Source organism: Trachemys scripta, chromosome 17 (genome assembly GCF_013100865.1).
Source record: "Trachemys scripta elegans isolate TJP31775 chromosome 17, CAS_Tse_1.0, whole genome shotgun sequence".
NCBI classification, from domain to species: domain Eukaryota; kingdom Metazoa; phylum Chordata; order Testudines; family Emydidae; genus Trachemys; species Trachemys scripta.
Window position 1 is genome coordinate 22,747,916 of NC_048314.1, and position 18,216 is coordinate 22,766,131.

Genomic DNA, 18,216 nt, shown 5'->3' on the forward strand with positions numbered 1-18,216 from the left:
TGCAGCCCAGAGAGCCAAACCACGAACCCTGCAGGAGTTTTTCCTGCTCTATCTCCCATTTCCTATGCAGCAGTGAGGAAAAGTGGGCTCCTACAATCCCATGGTGAATTTAAAAAGGTCATTATTGTGGGAAAGAGACTGAGCAAACTGACCTTAATTGCTCCCGCTATTCTCTTCTATGTAAACGTTCAAGTGAACTCAGTATAGACCTTTTGTACCATAAAAGCCCCCAGATCTCTGATCTGTCTCGAGATTCAAAACTGAGAAGGAAACGCATGATTTTTATATTTTTGGCATGTTCTCCAATTGCTATTCCAATCTCCTAACACAAAGGCTTCACAAACACACACAAAGTCATCTCTCCTTAACCTAGGAGTTATTCCAAACATTCTTAACACAACAGGTGCAAAATGGAAACAGAAAAGGAAAGAGAGAACACCTCAAATCCCAGAGCTCCTATCCACTCAGCCTAAAATTCAATCAGTTATGTATGCTATGTACGATACTCGCCACTGTACTTTGCAATAGATTGTGTGTGGAGGGTGGGAGTGAAGATGAAAAACCCTTTGAGCTAAAGTGAACCTGCTAAGCTAGCAATAATGCTGACTACTATATTTTAAATCATTGGTGTTCAATTCAAATACAGAGGAACTCAATCTTCCAGTGTCAGAATCATGCTCTAATGTGGGTGTAATATATTTAGGATCAACCATTATATTTTAAAATAAAAGTAAGGAGCTAGCTGATCTCTACCACCAAATGGACCAATGTTACCACAATGATTAGAGCGACTGTTCTGTGAAAAGTGACGAATAACAGCACCATGGAGTTCCATGTTCATTTTTTCCTTGGCAAAATACTGCCAAGAGTAGCCAGCCAGAGACTCCAGCTGTCAGGAGCAGCAATGCTCAAGACAGGGACCTCTGGACATTCAGAGAACTTTCTGCAGTTTTTGAGTGGACTCACTCTGCCCTATTCTGATTGGCTGTTTGCTCCCTCTCTCTCTTCCCTCCTCTCCCTCGGACTCACTCCCCACCTGTCTCTCTTGTCCTTGCCCCATCAGACCCTTCCCCTTAGCTGATCCCCCCCCTTCCTAACTAACCCCACAAAAAAATAAAGTTCTGGAACTAACCTGATGTTTGCTTTCATCGCACTGTTCACACTACTCATGTTATCCTCCTTCTCCTACCCGGTGTCTGTTTTATCTCTTTAAATTGTAAGCTCTTTGGGGCAGGGATTATCTGCTACTCTGTGTTTGTGCAATGCCTGTCACAATGGGGCTTCCCTTTCTTAGCTGGTCCTTAGGCACTGCTGTAATAAACAGGATGATTAACAACAATAATATGCAAGTTACAGCAAAGGTAGGTGACCTTCCAATCCATTCGGCAAAGCATCTGCAGTTGCCATTTCAAGGCAGACAGAGCAGTTCTCCGCAGAAAAAGTTGTCATACAACTTGACTAATCAGCAAGCAACATATAAATGAATAATTGCCAACTCACTGGGAGCTGCCAGCTCTTGTGTTGTTGCATGAAGACCTCACCATCTGCCCAAAGTCAGCCAGGTAGATGCTCCTGCTAACTGCATGAGGTCTCATTGCCTGGGCCCTATGTGTTCTTCCCACAGGTACCTTCACTGAACCACTGACTGAAATACATGTCAAAGCTGCTGAAACCACCGAATAGGCAAGCTTGAAGTCACTTTCTAACTTTTATAGCAGAGGATTCAAGACCACCAAGATCTTTATGTTTTGCCTCCAGACTGGTGCAAAGGTTCCATGGATGTTCACAGAGGACGACAGAGCTGAAGTACTGTTGAGGAGGGAGCAGCATTCTGGACTGTGCTATCATATGGTCCCCACTGCAGCCTCTCACTGAAGGTGGAATGCTGTTACGACATTGCAGATGATGCTAGCATCAGACTCCTAAAAAGTGGATTCTCTGAAGCATCTCAACGGGGACCGAGATGGAGGCACATTGTAGCACAACTGTACTGAAGCAGCAGATCAATTCATAATGTGGAGCCAATATAACATTAACACCGGTTCCATATTAATTATTCTAAGTTACTGCACATGTACAATGTTTGAACCGGACAGTTTAAATTGCAGCATGGAGCGTTTCCCCTTTTAGGAATCTACTCTAGTAGTGCACAGTAATAGCTTTGGTCCCATCGGTGATTTGTAATAAGCCCCATTTTTGAGAGGGTTTTGTTACTCTGCTGTCTTCATTTGTTTCATGCTGAAACTTGGCATGAAGTACAGATTCCAGGCCTGCTGTAAAAAGTTAAATAAAATCAGTGTGCTTGTTTTTTGAGAGGGGCAAAAAGTACAGTCCCAGTTTCATTGTTCTTAAAAAAGGAAAAAAATGCTAGCAAAATATCCCCCATGGACAGTGACTTTTGGGAAAATCTGAACTGCAGAGCAATCCTACAGTTCCAGTGGCATGCCACCAAGCACATATAATCGACAATGTAAATCACAATCTGATACCAAAGCTATCAGAGACCAAGCGATCAGAGCTGCACTTTGTAAGCTGTTTTGTTTAAAACCAGATCTGTATTTTGCTTCCTTTTACTTGCTTGGTACTAAAGACCATATCCGTAAAGGCAGAGTTCGGTTAAGACTTCATTTGCTTGTGACACTTATTCCCCACCGCACAGTCTAATCCCCTGGAATGTGGAGACTGGTTAATATGACTGAGCTCCCAAAGAGGTGAAGGAACAGGCTGCAGGAACCAAACCAACATAAAAAGTGACAATTCGATATCCATGCAGGTATGATTGATAATAAAGAACAAATGGGGAGGAGGGGGAGCCATAAACAGCATATCACTTTATTTTTCTGGCTGTCATCATCAACTCATGATGTGCCTCAGCGGCCCATCTTAAAACAGATGCAATGATACTTGCGCTTTATAAATTGCTTTGAGATCTACAAATAGAAGTACCAAGTACAATTATTATCGGTAATTTCAGATAAAATGGGTATGTAAGGAAAAGAGTGCTACAGTGAAACAATCACTGCAAGCAAAGTTATTCCTGTGCAGGGAGTTTTTCAAAGTGTTCAAGGAGGTGACAACAGCTCTAACAGGAATAAAAAGTCTAATGCCACATTCAGATGTTGTAAAATATTTTGGCTGCTGCCAATATGGAGTGGTATCAAATGTATTCATGGAGCAACCAAGAGCAGCACCAAGTTTTTCCAGGATTCAATTTCATCTACAAACTAAACTCAATTTAAAAATATCCCAGCTACAGGACTCTGACTTGCCTTCAGGGTAGGAGTCACGATTCTTTTCTTATGCTGATTTAGACAACTGTGTTTCCTCCTCAGCATCCCACCTATCTGCTGAAGAGGAGGTGGTGCATGCAGAGGTGGATTCAAAGCAAACCGAGCTACTCTAGGAGGTCATGTTATTGGCTACAGCCAACTTGATCCCGACCCCAAAAAGTACAGAAGCTAGCGGCTTTGCCTTTTTCTTGTATTTAGAGCAGTGGTTCTCAAGCTGCGGCCCGCGGGCCACTTGTGGCCCAATCAGCACAGAGCTGCGGCCCATGTGACATCCTCAGGGCCACACAGGTATATTGGATGTGGCCCACAATGGGAAATAGGTTGAGAACCACTGATTTAGAGTCAGAGTTTGAGGCCAAAAGGGACCACCAGGTCATTCAGTCTGACTGGCCATTAACCACCACCCAGCACCTGCACACCAAGCCTAACAACCCGAATTAGACCAAGTATTAAAGCCCTCAGGAGAATAAACCATTATATTTATTGGGTTTACTGTCTTTTCTAGGGTGCTCATCACCATTCTTATCCAAACACAATTAATGCTAATTTTAGCCTAATACCTGTGTGATATAGGAAAATATTCCATCACCTTTCATTTTACAGGGCAAAATGAAGCTTGGAGAAATTAAGTCATGTAGCAAGTCAGAGGCAGAACCTGGAACCCAGGTCTCCCCATCTGTCATCCAATAGCTTAACCACAAAAGCATTCCCATAGGAGTAAGACGGTTGTTTAAGGCGTCTTTCCTTTTAAACCAGATCAGGGTCTCCCTTGTCACCTTAACTGGGAGATGGAGTTCACCTATACAGTGTGTGTGTCTTTATTTCTGACTTTAGGCTAAATGCCTATGACCTTGCTTGGATGTCACAAAGTACTGCTACCTAGACAAGTAAGTAATGATGACTGTCAAGTTGTACCACACCTATACCCAGAGACACACCTGAGCCACTTTAAAGCCATTAGCTGAACCATTTGGCTAACTCTGAGAAACAAGCCAGGTCACTATCTGATCAGACACCTGGACAGCCCAACTAAGAAGCCAAAAAACTCCCACCCTATTTGTTAAGTTCAATTTTCTACACTTCCAATCAGGAGATCACATAGGAGCTGCTTATTCAGGTTCTTGTAGCTGCAACAAAAAGTACAAGCCAACTGAAAGATGCATGCTGCTGAAAAAAAGCATCCTGTATCAAAGTCGGGGGGATTGTTGGATGTGTGTGTGCGCGCGTGCTTTTCATTCTGTTGATTGAGAACCGCTACTAGGGAAAGGAAGAGGAAAGCAGACACACAACTTAAACCCAGATTCATTAAATCTGTTTCTCCACAAAATGGCTTCAGCAGAATTTTAAGATTATGATGCCAAAACAGCCAGGGACCTACCTTCCTGTTTGAGATCCACTCTTTCCCTAGCCATCTTGCTGCATCTGCAAACCACAGATGGGATTTGAGCTGTAGCTTCTTCAATTTAAGAAAGAGGAGCTGCTGGCGCGACTCATTTTATGATGGACCTGAACTCTGGCGTTTAAAATCACCCCATGGTCCCATATTGACATTTGGGTCACAGTGCACCCAGTTTCTGGCAAAGTAAGGGTTAACTGACACTAGGATTTGTGGCTGTGGTGGTTTTTCCTCCTATACCTCCTAGTTTTGGGGAGAGGCAGCTACTACATCATTTGCATTCCTATAATTGTATTTCTAATTTACCGTAAAGGCACAAAACCCTGGACACGAAAATTTCTGATGCTTTAAACTAACATCTAAATACATAAAAATCTATAGTTGCCACGTAGGCAGCTTCCTAGCTTCCACTCGTACAATCCAAAAAGCTGGAAATGCACTTATTGATGGTGTTCAAAAGCCAGCATGGCTCCAGGCTGCACAACCACCACAGAATTTACTACACAATTAGCTATGTGGCACAGCCAAAGGAAAAGCAAATTACCCAAAGGAAAGATCAGTTCAGCAACAGGGTGCAGGCATCTACAACTGGGAACAAGTAATGATATACGTTCCTCTGGACAAATGGCCTTCCCACCCTCCTTTACACTCAGTAAATAAAGTAGGATGGCCATCTCCACACCAGATTCAGCATCTAGTACACAACTACGAGAACATGATTTAGCTTCTTCATGTCAGAGCCAAAAAAATCTAGCTGTGCAGGATGTCTTTCATAATTCTCTCCACTCCCCTTCACCAGCTTGCCGGAATGAAGTTGGAGAGGTACTACATTCCATTCCCCACCACTGCCAGCGCCACACTGAGGCCCAGGTAATTAGCTATCTGTTAATCAGTGTTATTCAAATTTGAGTCCAAGGGTCAACTAAATGACGACATAGACTATTCAGCACTTTGAGATCACCTGATGGAAAGTGCTATACAAGAGCCAAGAATTCTTATTAGTTTTTAAGTTGACACATGAACACCCGAGGCCCAATTCTGCTCTGTCTCTGCATGAGTGAGGGTAACTTGGGTAAGAGTTACAGAGTTTGGCTCTATATCCTAGCTCCACATACTACAGTGTAATAAAAACTAGGTTCACTCCTAATACAGGAAACTGTCAAAGAACAGGAATTTAAAGACTTCTACAGTTACATTTTCACATGCTTTTTCTTTTTAAATAGAAACAAACATGCCCTTCTCTCTGCCCACTCATTCATGTTGTCTTGGATACCTTTTTTCCATCCAGATAGACAGCACCTGCTTGTCCAGGTGATACCTTTAGTACATCTGTCCAGGTAAATGGACAATGGAAAGATAATCTGCATCAAGTTTAAATGCTGTTTCCTTTATGTGCAAAGTCATCTGCAATCTTAGTATATTCACGTACTTCAATGTGCAGCTGAATGCAACATACTGGCCCACGCTATCTGACTGGGTTTTGTACTCTGTGTGTCTTTCTACATAAGAAACCATGTAAGATCTTTTGCTTGGATGTCAAGTTTACTGAAAGGGTTAAATAAATTACACAGGCAGCAATGATTTGACTGCTTTAAAATTAAGAAAAACCACATCAGCAATAAAAATTCCACAGGTGCAGAACTTCCACACCACCTTCTTGACCTAGAAACACCTGGGGATTTATTACAACCTGCTACAGAATTCTCTCACTTTTCAAGTGGAGATGGCCCATGAAGTGTCACAGAATTCTAGTGGCTCTGATTTTATTATTGGTGTAATCAACTGTACAGCTTGGAAATTAACTACAATGAGCAATGCTTCTGTATGTGATGCTCTATCTATGCCTCAGGTAAGGCCAAAGTCACAGCACGGCTCAACAGTCAGATCACTGGTGGACACTCACGTTTACCAAATAAAACAGAAAACTGAAAATTGTTCCTAGTGAATGTCCTGGCTCCTCCCCCAATATAACAGGAATTAGAGAATTAAAGACCATCTCTGATCAACTTGTGCATCTCTCTTGCCATTGCAGTACACTGTCAGTTTCTCAGTATATGAGTTCACTTACTGTTATGTCAAATTAGGTTAACTTAAAATAATTATTTCACTCTTTTCAGTATTAACCACTTCAGGAAGTTTAACAATCTAAATGCCAATTATTTTCCAAGATTTTTCAAACCCACTTAATATTTCAATAAAAACCTATTTAAAATAAATGCAAAATAAAAACTTGCAACCACAATATTAAATTTACTGTAATACCCAGGTATAACCCAATTTTGTTTGATTTTTTTAAACATACAATTTAAAGTAGTTTTCCCCCCCACCATGTAGGTGATGCACGCAGGAGAAAGTCACTGTAAGAAAAGCTTAGTACTACTGGCATACAAACCTCAAGCCAGACAAATTAGAGCCTAGTAAAGCAGCGTATAATTTACATTTTGTTATGTCAATCACAAGCAGCATCTTGAGGCTCTTTACGACTAGTACACCAAACCACAACATAAAAGATGTTTTAAATCATCCCCCTACAGAGAGAATAGCTAACTGTCAACTATTCAAGGGATTTCCCTAAATGAACAAGCAACTAGAGTCTTAGAATTAACCCTCTTCAATATCAGTATTTTGAACACACATTTACTGCCTATTTCCTCAATCAATTACAGAAACTGTACCATAAAAACTGACTTTGCATAGCTACAGAAAGTCAAACTGGAAGATTAACACACAGATTGTAATAATCCATGATCTTTATTACCTTGAGCAATCAATCAGCAGATGACCAAGTGTCCCAGTAGTCTGGCAGCCCAGCATTGGCATATGGGACAGCTATACTTGGGATCAGACTCAGAATTCCTGCTCTCGCTCGCAGAGCCAGGGGCTGAGAGAATCAGAGCAGAAACTCACAAGGGACAAACAGAATAGCTTGTGCCATGTGCGCGCCCGCACACACACACACACACACACACACACACACACACACTTTTCCTTAGATCTCTTAACTAAGCACTAAGGCTGGTGGTAGCACTGATGTTCTAGACAGGGTAAAACAGCAGCATCACACCTACATTTCCATTTCCACTCCCACCATTGCTGCCACTGATGGGAGACTCAAAGAAAACTTAGCATAGATGCACTACAAAGCAAAAAAGCAAACACAAGGCAGTAGAGTTGGATGGAACAGGGTCTAGACTTCTCTCAGCCCCTTTTGTTCTAGGATGATTGGTAGAGCCCTGAACATCTGCAGATATTCGCAAATATCCACAGACCATTTTTGTGGATTGCAGATCAAACGTGGATATAAATTTTGTATCCGTGCAGGGGTCTAATGATTGGGAGCAGAGGACAAAGAATGCAACATTAAGATAGTTCAGCTACAAAATAAAGTCAGGAAATGCAAAGGTCAAAGAACATACAAGCTACGTTAACTTGACCAGGTTGCACATATGCAGTAATTCCTGTGCCGGCTTTTGAGACTGGTAGTGATGGAAGACGGGTGTTTGTGGTGGATTAGTATTGTTTTGGTTAAAGGAACTGTGTCGGTGCACCCCATAAGGCTTCACAGAAATATGCTTATGAATGTATCTATAGGACATAACTGGAATTTGTTTTATGCTACATATGTCATGGAACATATCTCTGTAAAGGTAATGATCTACTGAATCCATTCATCCTATTTGTATGCATGTGTCATTGTTATATTCAAAGTTATGAATACTGGTTGTGTACTTGCTTGATTTTTAAGTAGCCTTAGTAAAGCATTTGGTCAGCTTCTTCAGAAAGGAATGTGCAAATTAAGTGCCCAATCAAAAAACACTTAAAGGACAATGAAACGTGGAAGGCTCCAATCCACATAAGAAGGCTACCTGAGGACATTCAGGGTAGCAAATAAACAATGGCTGCTGCCTGTAAAGACTAAGTCATGCATGGACATGTGACTTGCCCATGTGACTCCAAAACTCCATCTTGGAGCTGGACTTTGCATAGGAGAGAGGAGGGGATCTCCACCCACAAGAGAAAGTCTATTTAAACCCCTGGGAGACCCATCCATTTTGCCTTCAGCTGACTCAAGAGATAGCCTCTTCACCCCCAAGGATACCTGAAAGAATCTGGAACAAAGGACAGTAACTACAGGGGTGTGAGTGATTGCTGGACCCAGACTAGAAGGAGACTAGTCTGTAAAAGGAAGCTTACTGGAACACCACGGAGGGTGAGATTTTGTCTGTATTCAGTTTTCTTACTATGTTAGACTCAGACTTGTGTGTTTTATTTTATTTTACTTGGTCATTCACTTTGTTCTGTCTGTTACTACTTGGAACCACTTAAATCCTACTTTCTGTATTCAATAAAATCACTTTTTATTTATTAATTAACCCAGAGTATGTATTAATACCTGGGGGGGGGGAGGCAAACAGCTGTGCATAGCTCTCTATCAGTGTTATAGAGGGCGAACAATTTATGAGTTTACCCTGTATAAGCTTTATACAGGGTAAAACAGATTTATTTGGGGTTCGGACCCCATTGGGAGTTGTGCATCTGAGTGTTAAAGACAGGAACACTTCTTAACCTGCTTTCAATTAAGTCTGCAGACCCTGGGTCTGTGTTGGAGCAGACTGGCGCGTCTGGCTCAACAAGACAGGGTGCTGGAGTCCCAAGCTGGCAGGGGAAGCAGGGGCAGTAGTAGTCTTGGCACGTGAGTTGGCAGTTCCCAAGGGGGTTTCTCTGATCCAACCCGACACAGGGACATTAACTTGCCAGTTTAAAAAAGTTAAAAGTAGTTTCAGGTACTACACCTGCCCAAGTCTCTCTCCCCCTCCCCCTGACACCTTTTGTGGATTTATACCATAATTTCCTATTTTATCAGTGTTTTTCTTTCCCCAGTACTCAGTAAGAGACTTAAACAAGAGAAATGCCTATACAAAGTACGATCAAATGCACAGGTCAAACTGAAAGAATATTTCTATCTAGTCTTGCAGTTACTATTAGGTGCTCTTTGTAAGAGAAGTAAAAATTTCAAGACAAAGTGATTTAAGTTGATGGTGTCCCTCTAAATGTGCAGCTTTGTATTTCTATTTATGCTAAATGCGTATCATAGAGTACGCAGAATGTGCAGAGACTAAGGCCACGGCTACTCCAGCTCCCACAAGCGGCAGTGGCTATGTTGGCGGGAGAAGTTTTGCCGCTGACACAGCAGCGCTCTCCACATGGGTGTTTATAGCGGCGTTACTTATGTTGCTCGGGGGGGGGTGGGTGAGATTTATTCACACCCTTAAGCGACATAAATTATGCCGACATACGCTGTAGTGTAGACACAGCCTAAGTAATGGTTCCTACAACATTTCTGATGTTTGCATTTTTTCCTGGTATTTTAAACTGTAAGTGCAATTTTAATGTTGCATTAAAACAGTATTTTTGCCTCTATCTTCTTTCCTGCTGCATTCGAAGCCTAAAATTGGCCTTTTTTGCTAACCTCCCTCAGCTTAAACCATGAGTTTGCAGTATTGTCTTCTAACACCTCTTGGTCTCTCAGCATTACTACTTTCAAGGTATGTGCCGCCTCCCATGTATGTGTTCATTTCAGATTATTTTCTCCCAAACTGTTATTTGCTGCCAGTGTTTCTAATCTCCCTCAAATTCCTTTGTATTTATCCTCATTGGTGTTCAACTCCGCCCAGTTCAGTATCATTTGCAAACTTTATTAGCTGTGACTACTTGCTCTTCTAGATAGTTAAAAAACATAGTAAATAAGACCAGAGATCACTGCAACACACTAATAAACATCTGCGTCCAATCTGATATTGTACCTTGTGTTTAGGTACATTGGTCACTTTTCAATACATGAGATGGTGCTTATTCCAAGATGATTTGAACTAATTTTAGAGACAACAATTTTGAGAAACACTATCAAGGGCTTTTCTATAATCTACGTATTACATCCCCCACTGCATCCATCAAATGCCTACAAATTCTTACCGAAACACCTCCAGTGCAGGCAATGGGACTATTCGCATGATGTTATTAGCATGAGCAAGTTTTGCAGGACCGAGTCCTAAATCTGTAATTCTATCCAGAGCCAACAAGTTTATCCCCAGACATCTATTTATAAATCCGCTACTGCTAGTTGTTCATTTTCCCTTGGTATTTACTCTGTTACTTTAAAGGTGGATAGGAGTTAACATAAAGGGTGGTAACTACCAGGATCTCTCCCTTTCCTTTTTTCAAAGATCAGTACTGCATTTGCTCTTCTCCAGTCTTTATACATTTTTAGTGACACATCAGTGGTACAGTAGGTTTGCCAATTCCCTTAATAAGCTTCCCTATACCTCACCCACAGCTTTTTTCATAAATCCCTCCTCATTGCCTAAGCTTTCCTTAGTTTTCTTGTTGAAGACAGATTTTAAACAGAGTACCACAGCCAGTTTTGAGCCCTTCATTTAACCTCCTTCATTCACGAGTGACCCTACTTTCTCTCCTTTTCAGGTTAAGGCATTGGGTGATTTGTTGTTTGGGGGGGGGGGGAAAAGAGCGCAGATTGTGCTGCATGTACAATCTCCCCTACACAAGCTGTCCCAGAAGCAGCATAAAGAACAGCACCACCCACCACCACCTGCTCGAAGCTGGGCCCATGGTCAGACCACAACAGACAAGAAGAATATCCACCACAGTGAAGACATGGCTGTGCTAAACATCTTAACAGATGCCTTGCTGAGCATGCTCACAAGTGACTTTTCACTTGCTTATAACTTGTTAACCAAAGAGGCCATTGCCCCTCCTCCAGTCATGAACACGCTCTTTTAAGAGCTCCATTTACATGCCAAGTCTCAAAGTTCAGCTGCTACCAAAGCAACATGGAAAAAGTGTGGCTTTTATTTTTTTATTATTCTGCAGTGAGGTTTTCAGACTTGCACAGCACAACGTGGCTGAACAAGCTTCCCTCAAACTCCCCAAAAGGATTCCCCTTTCAGTCGAGAGCAAGCGTACAAGATCTCAGTCCTGCAGCAGACCTCTGCAGAATTTTAGGAATGAGGGGTTTTGAACCGAAACAGTTTAGCAGCCTTAACTGGCTCAAGGCCAGCTTTGCCTAGAATTTACTTTCGAACCCCTGTGTGTAACCAGAACTCCCTCTTTCAAATGGGTCCCCAACGCTCAACCTCTTCATTGAAGCTCACACCCACCTGAGCCACACCAGTGAAACTTCTGTTCCCTGCCCTTTATTTAAAAATGGCATTCCAAGACAGAGCCTTCCTTTAGGTCTCCCGGTAATTATGTATGTGCTTTTAGAGAATATGCTCCCTGGGTTTTTCTTGTACAGTGACAATCACATTACCAGTATTTTAATAATAACAATCATTACAGTACCTCCAAGTAGGTGCATGTTCAGTAGTATATGCAAAAGTTATTCCTTTATTTAAAAAAAAAAAGGGGGCGGTGGGGAGGTGAGAAAATTAGTAATGAAAACAAAAACAATTATACCAAGAATGCTAAGACAGCACCACACACTACACTAAGAGTGTCAAGATTGTTAGGAGCGGACAACTGAACACACCAAAATCTTACCAGTGCCAATCACAACCGGCACGATCTCTCACCCACTTCCACCACACCAGAATGGAGTAAAAGCAAGAGACTGGAAAGTTCCAGGCAGAAATAGTGATGACATTGCCTAGAACTTTCAGAGCTGAGTCCAACTTCCTAAAAACCACCAAGAAGTCAGTGGAAGCTAGAAACGGCCCAGACAGGCTGTCATGTATTTCTTATTTCTCCGCATTGGCAACCAGCCACAAGGTCCCATCACTTACAGTCAGTCTTTGACTGCACACGCAAGGCCTGGAGCCTTTTCAATGTTTACAAAGGCCCTTTGCTTTTCAGAGATTGGCTTGTAGCATCACCCAAACAAGGTGTTATTGTAATGCCCGAATAAGATCTACGTAGAGATACTAACACTTCCACCCCACAGAAAAGCAATTCCAAGTTTTTTAAGGCTCTTCTTCCCAAGACACACAACTAGCCAGCTTCTTCACAGCCTTCTTCCACTCTCTTCTCAATAGATACTAGGCCTCATGCCTCCACCATCACTTCCTTTGGGTCCTTCTTAAAGTGTCACCACTACTACCTTAAAAAAATCACTTCACTAACAATCATTTCTTTACCAATGTTACAAGGACCTTACATTATTCAGTACTTTTACAAATGCTATGTGGGTCATTATTTGTGTTTTGCTTACTTTTTGCATTTTTCTCAGTTTGGACAATGAATTAAAAAAAATCAGTTTCACTTTCACTCTTTAATTGCGCAAGATTGGGGCTCCAGACACATATACATTATAATCATTGCTCGATCTCTGCTGTTTTCATTGGAATTATTTTTTAATTGTGCAAACATTTTTATTGGTTTGGGGACTTAGAAAAGCTTGTTTTAACAAAATGTAAACGATGAGTCAAATTTAAGCTAACAGTGTTGCTTCAAATATATACTTCTTCCAAGAGACCAAGAAATCCCCCTGGTCTCTATCCCAGTACTAAATTACCAACAATTTAAATAAATATGGAACTAACCAGACATGCATGAAACTTCATGTAGATTTTCCTTACATGATATCCTGTAGCCTTACATGGTCCATCTATATTGTAAGCGCTTTGGAGTAACACCATTTTTTCTTAACGCCATAGCGCACTTTCAATGCTACGTAAATAATCAGACATGCTAGTGGATAACATAATTTCTGTTTTTATTGAAAATTCAAGTTTTACTCTAGTCAGCAACCCTCCACTGATTCCCCAGCTATCTTTCACTGTGGTTCCCCCATCTCCACAGAAATCAGTGGGTTAATGATTAATACCCAGTACAGACCAAATCCAGAAAGAAAAAAATAGGAAGACACAGCTTTCTTAATTAGAAGAGATGCAAAACTGTCACAGGAATCAAAGATACCTAGACACAGTACAGAGTGTTCACAAGTCACAGGAAAGCGTGAACATTTCATTTTTTAAAATAAGGTAGGCTAGCAGACAATATAATGCACCACACCAACTAAGCAGCAGCAAAGTTATGATCATAAGCCCTTAATTCTGTCAACCAAGAACATATATAAGAACGGCCATACTGGGTCAGACCAAAGATCCATCTAGCCCAGTATCCTGTCTTCCGACAGTAGCCAATGCCAGGTACTCCAGCGGGAATGAACAGAACAGTAATTTCATGACAATTTCTCCCTGTTTTAAAGCACCACGCTTCCACATAAAGGAGTTCCCTTGTCTCTATGGGCTGAAAGGTCCTTTTAATATTCTCTACAGAGGCAATATTGCAGCTAAATATATTCACCTCCATGCCCAACAGACCAACCCAAGTGACACTGGGCACAAACTGAGGATGACGCTTTCATAATGGCCTAACCACTAGCTAACATTCCTGCTCAGGCCAAGTGCACACCTGCTCCCAAGTATTCACCCACCCATACACAAAGCAGGGCAGGAGGATTTAGCACAAGGACAGCTTCCTGTGCCCTGACACTACCTGCACTAGGACCCTAAGGGAGAGGGTTTTCACAACCAGCCCTGCAAAGTCAGATGCACAATGAACCCTCCCCCCAAATTCCCAAATGACACCACACAAAAAAAAAAAAAATGAAGAAACCGATTAGAAAGAATCACTTTGCCAATCATGTGCTGCCCCAGCAGCGCCAACCCCCCATTCGCTGTCTGCATCAGCAGCCTCCCTGGTGCCCCCAGTGGCTGTCCCCACGCAAGAACATCCCCTTGTTCACAGTCCCAGAAAGGGCCCCTGTATGCATCCACACTCTGCCTCAAAGAGTAGTCCCCCAACGCACCCCCCCCCGATTCTCACACTCCCAGCTCCCCAACCTCCATCCCTGTCTCCAGCTTCTCCACACCCCCTGCACACAGCAACGGTGCCCAGGAACCCCCCACGGCTGTCCATGCCCCCAGCCCGCCTGCAGCCCCCAGGTTCTCACAGACCCATGCATCATGCCCCTATTTTCTCCACCCCCTCCCGCTGAGCCCCATCCCACCTATCGGTGCACCCTGCCGGCATGCCCCCATATGCACCCCGCCCCCCATTGCCCCACACACACCTCCCCCCGCCCCCCGTGCACCCCGCCCCCCATTGCCCCACACACACCTCCCCCCGCGCACCCCGCCCCCCATTGCCCCACACGCACCTCCCCCCGCCCCCCGTGCACCCCGCCCCCCATTGCCCCACACGCACCTCCCCCCGTGCACCCCGCCCCCCATTGCCCCACACGCACCTCCCCCCGGCGCCCGTGCACCCCGCCCCCCATTGCCCCACACGCACCTCCCCCCGGCGCCCGTGCACCTCCCCCTACCGGTGCCGTGTCCTGCCCTTGCCCGCTGCTCGCAGGGGCCGGTCCCCGCCCCCGGGGGTGTCTCCGATGGAGGCCCCGGGCCCCGACGCTCCCTTACCCCGCTCTCCGCCGCCGCCAGTGCAGCCCCGGTCCCCGTCCCGGCTCCGTCCCCCAGCCCAGCGCCTCCGGCTCCGCAGCAGCGAGCGGGGCTCCGGCACGTGACAACGCCCCGCGCCCCCATAGGCTGGAGCTGCCGGGCAACGCGAGCCCGCCCCCTCTCTGCACCTGAGAGAGCGCCTTACGCCAACCACGTAGGGATGCCAGCCCCCACAACGCAAACTACTTAACAGCCGCCTCCCTGGCAGGCGAATGCCGCCTTGCAAAGTTGACGTAAAGTCCTCTAGTTCCGAGAAGCAGGTGTCTTACCTGAGACCATCGCTCCTTGCGTGAACGGCGTAACCTCGCCTGCCGCCTGTCCCTTAGGATTTACGGAGATTCCGTAATTCTGCCGGTTAGGGAAGGCCGAGGCCGCACCTGAGACGGTTCCTTACGTAAAATCCGTAACTCCTCAAAGAGGTCAGTGTCTCTTACGGACTTTCCGTAAGGCTCCCGGCACTGGTGCCGTACCTGAGGGTGCTTTCCTTATGCAAGCTCGCTAGCCGCCGCTAGCGTAGGTGATGCTGTGGTGCTTGCGTAACTTTCGTACCAGAGTTGGTGGAATCCCCTCCGCCCTTCCCTTGGGGTGGGGAGGGAGTCAGTCAGCGGCTGGGGTGGGGGAAGTCAGGGGCGGCAGGTGGGGGTGCGGACAGGTGTGCAGGTAGGTGGGGGCAGAGGTTCTTCATCCTCACCTCAGACCCAGGGAGCTGTTACCACTCCCCCCCAGAGCAGGAGGCAGAGCAGGCTCCCTTCATCCCCCCCAGGCATTATTGTCACCAAGTGAGCAAAAACCATGAGCCTGGCTTTAAAAAAGTACAACATTCAACAACAAAAACCTATAAATGTTGGGTTCTTCTTATTTGCTTTCTGTTTCATGAGCAGGTCAGGGTCATATTTTCCAGCCTTTCCCCACGAACACAAGGGTTAATGACTTTTTGTCTTCCTTAATTAAAGCTTTGCAAATTTAACACCATTCATCTGGGCTTGAATAGGGACTGGGAGTGGCTGGCTCATTACAGAGGCAGCTTTTCCTCTCCTGGAATTGACACCTCCTCATCTATTATTGGGAGTGGACTACATCCACCCTGATTGAATTAGCCCTGTCAAGACTGGTTCTCCACTTGCGAAGTAACTCCCTTCGCTCCATGTGTCAGTATATAATGCTTGCATCTGTAACTTTCACTCTATGCATCTGAAGAAGTGAGGTTTTTACCCACGAAAGCTTATGCCCAAATAAATCTGTTAGTCTTTAAGGTGCCACCAGACTCCTTGTTGTTTTAATTAAAGCTGAGATTCACCCATAATCACTTGACTGCTAGAGCTGCAACTTTAAGGAAAAAAACCCAAATCATCAGACTCATGGTAAACATGGGAACCTAACCAATACCAAGTCACACTATTGTGCACCAGCCCCTTCATGCAGTTGTCTGTGTACAAGCAATATTTTATAGACCGTTACATTTAAACGTAGAGAGATGAAAGGGCTTGTCCAAAGCCACACAGTGAGTCAGTGGCAGAGTGAAGAATAAAACTCCCATCCCTCTGCTCCAATAACATGCTGCCTTTCTATGATTTATACCCAATAGATAAATCAATATCAAGTAAGAAAAGTATGTACATTCAGGAGAGAGGCAACACTTCCAGATAAATCCTTCAGCAATTACTCATACACAGATTTCTAGATCAGGTCGTCTCCAGTTTGTATTTACTCTCATAAGGCTTTATAAGACTTTAGCGAGCATTTATTGCTCTCCAGTTCTTTCATTGGAATTCAAGACAAACCCCAGCATTCTCTTATTCAAGTCAACCTCTAGCTTTTCTGCAATAATTCTTCCTAACCCAGGTCATCTGTCCATTCTAGAACTTCATGGACAGAATGAACACTTGGGAGTTACCATGATCACTTCAGATGTAGAGCATCTCGATCAAATAACACTGATGTGTCCTTAAAGCTCTGCAAAAACTGTAAGTATGGGTTCTTTTGGGTGCCTGTTTGATGAAAACCATAGGTTTTTGCTTCAGTGGGATTACCATAGGTTTACCCCTAAAACATAAGGCAACCCTAGCCAATATTTTTAAATGAGTGCCTAAAGTTAAGTTCATAAACCTGTAATTTGGTACCTAAGTAAGATTTTTCTGAAGATGTAGGAACATCAGTCAGTGGAAATTGTCAGCACCAACTTTCAGGTGCTTACGTGTCTACACACCCAATTTTCAAGATGTTAGCCCATGGTAATAAACTATACTTGGTAAAAATTAAAGGTGACCACTTCTGGAATGGAAGGCATGAAAAGCCAGTCTGCACAGCATACCGCACCACATGGGCTGAGGAGATATTTCACTGAGAAGGACAATGTTTTACACTAGGTGCATGGAGCCCTTGAGCCCTAATCCTGAAAATATTTACAGATGTGCTTAATTTTATGCATTGTGAATAGTCCCATTGAGGTCAGTGGAAATAGTCACAGTGTGTAAAGTTAACCATGGGTGTAAGTCTTTGCAGAAGTGGGATCTAAGCCATCACCCGAGATTTATAGTTGGTTATACCTTTATAAGTCACCTCACGTTTCTGCCATGTAAACTGGGGACAACATTAGAATGTTTGTGGCTTAGAAGAAAAGTAATTACAAGAAATCTCTACCATTGCTTTAAAGTCTGGGGTGAAGATTTTCAAAGCAATGAAAAATATCTGGCTAAACTCCCTGTATTGCTTTAAAAAAATCAGCCTCTGCCTTTTCTAATTCTGTTTTGAGAAGGGACAAGAAAATTGTTGCTAGAAAATCAAGGACTGGTCCAAGGACTTGGTGTGAAGAGATGGTATTTTATTTGAAATTGATGATTGCAGATGAAGACGCAGCAGAAACTCAGATCAAGGAAAGGATATTGGAGGAGATAATGGAATGGAAGGGACAGCAAAAAGAGGGTGGAGTGATTGCACAGAGGAGCAAAAAATGTAGCAAAGAAAGAAAAATCTGCAGGAGACCGTCAATGTGTTTTAGAAAGTGGAGCTTTCACAGAGGTCGGAAAGAGAGATTTTCAGCTAGGGTCTGAAT

General features: G+C 43.7%; 1 protein-coding gene across 4 annotated transcripts in view; it reads right to left on the reverse strand.

Annotated features, from left to right (window-relative positions):
• The window catches only part of STRBP (spermatid perinuclear RNA binding protein), an 89,011-nt gene extending 73,788 nt beyond the window's left edge, over positions 1-15,223 (reverse strand). For 3 of the 4 annotated variants that reach the window (XM_034793860.1, XM_034793861.1, XM_034793859.1), the window contains exon 1: positions 15,126-15,222. The gene's annotated coding sequence lies outside the window, so the exon portion shown is untranslated. Of the gene's footprint in view, positions 1-15,125 lie in introns of all 4 variants that reach the window. The other variant, XM_034793862.1, reaches the window with a different exon arrangement.
• Between the last annotated feature and the right edge of the window lie 2,993 nt (positions 15,224-18,216).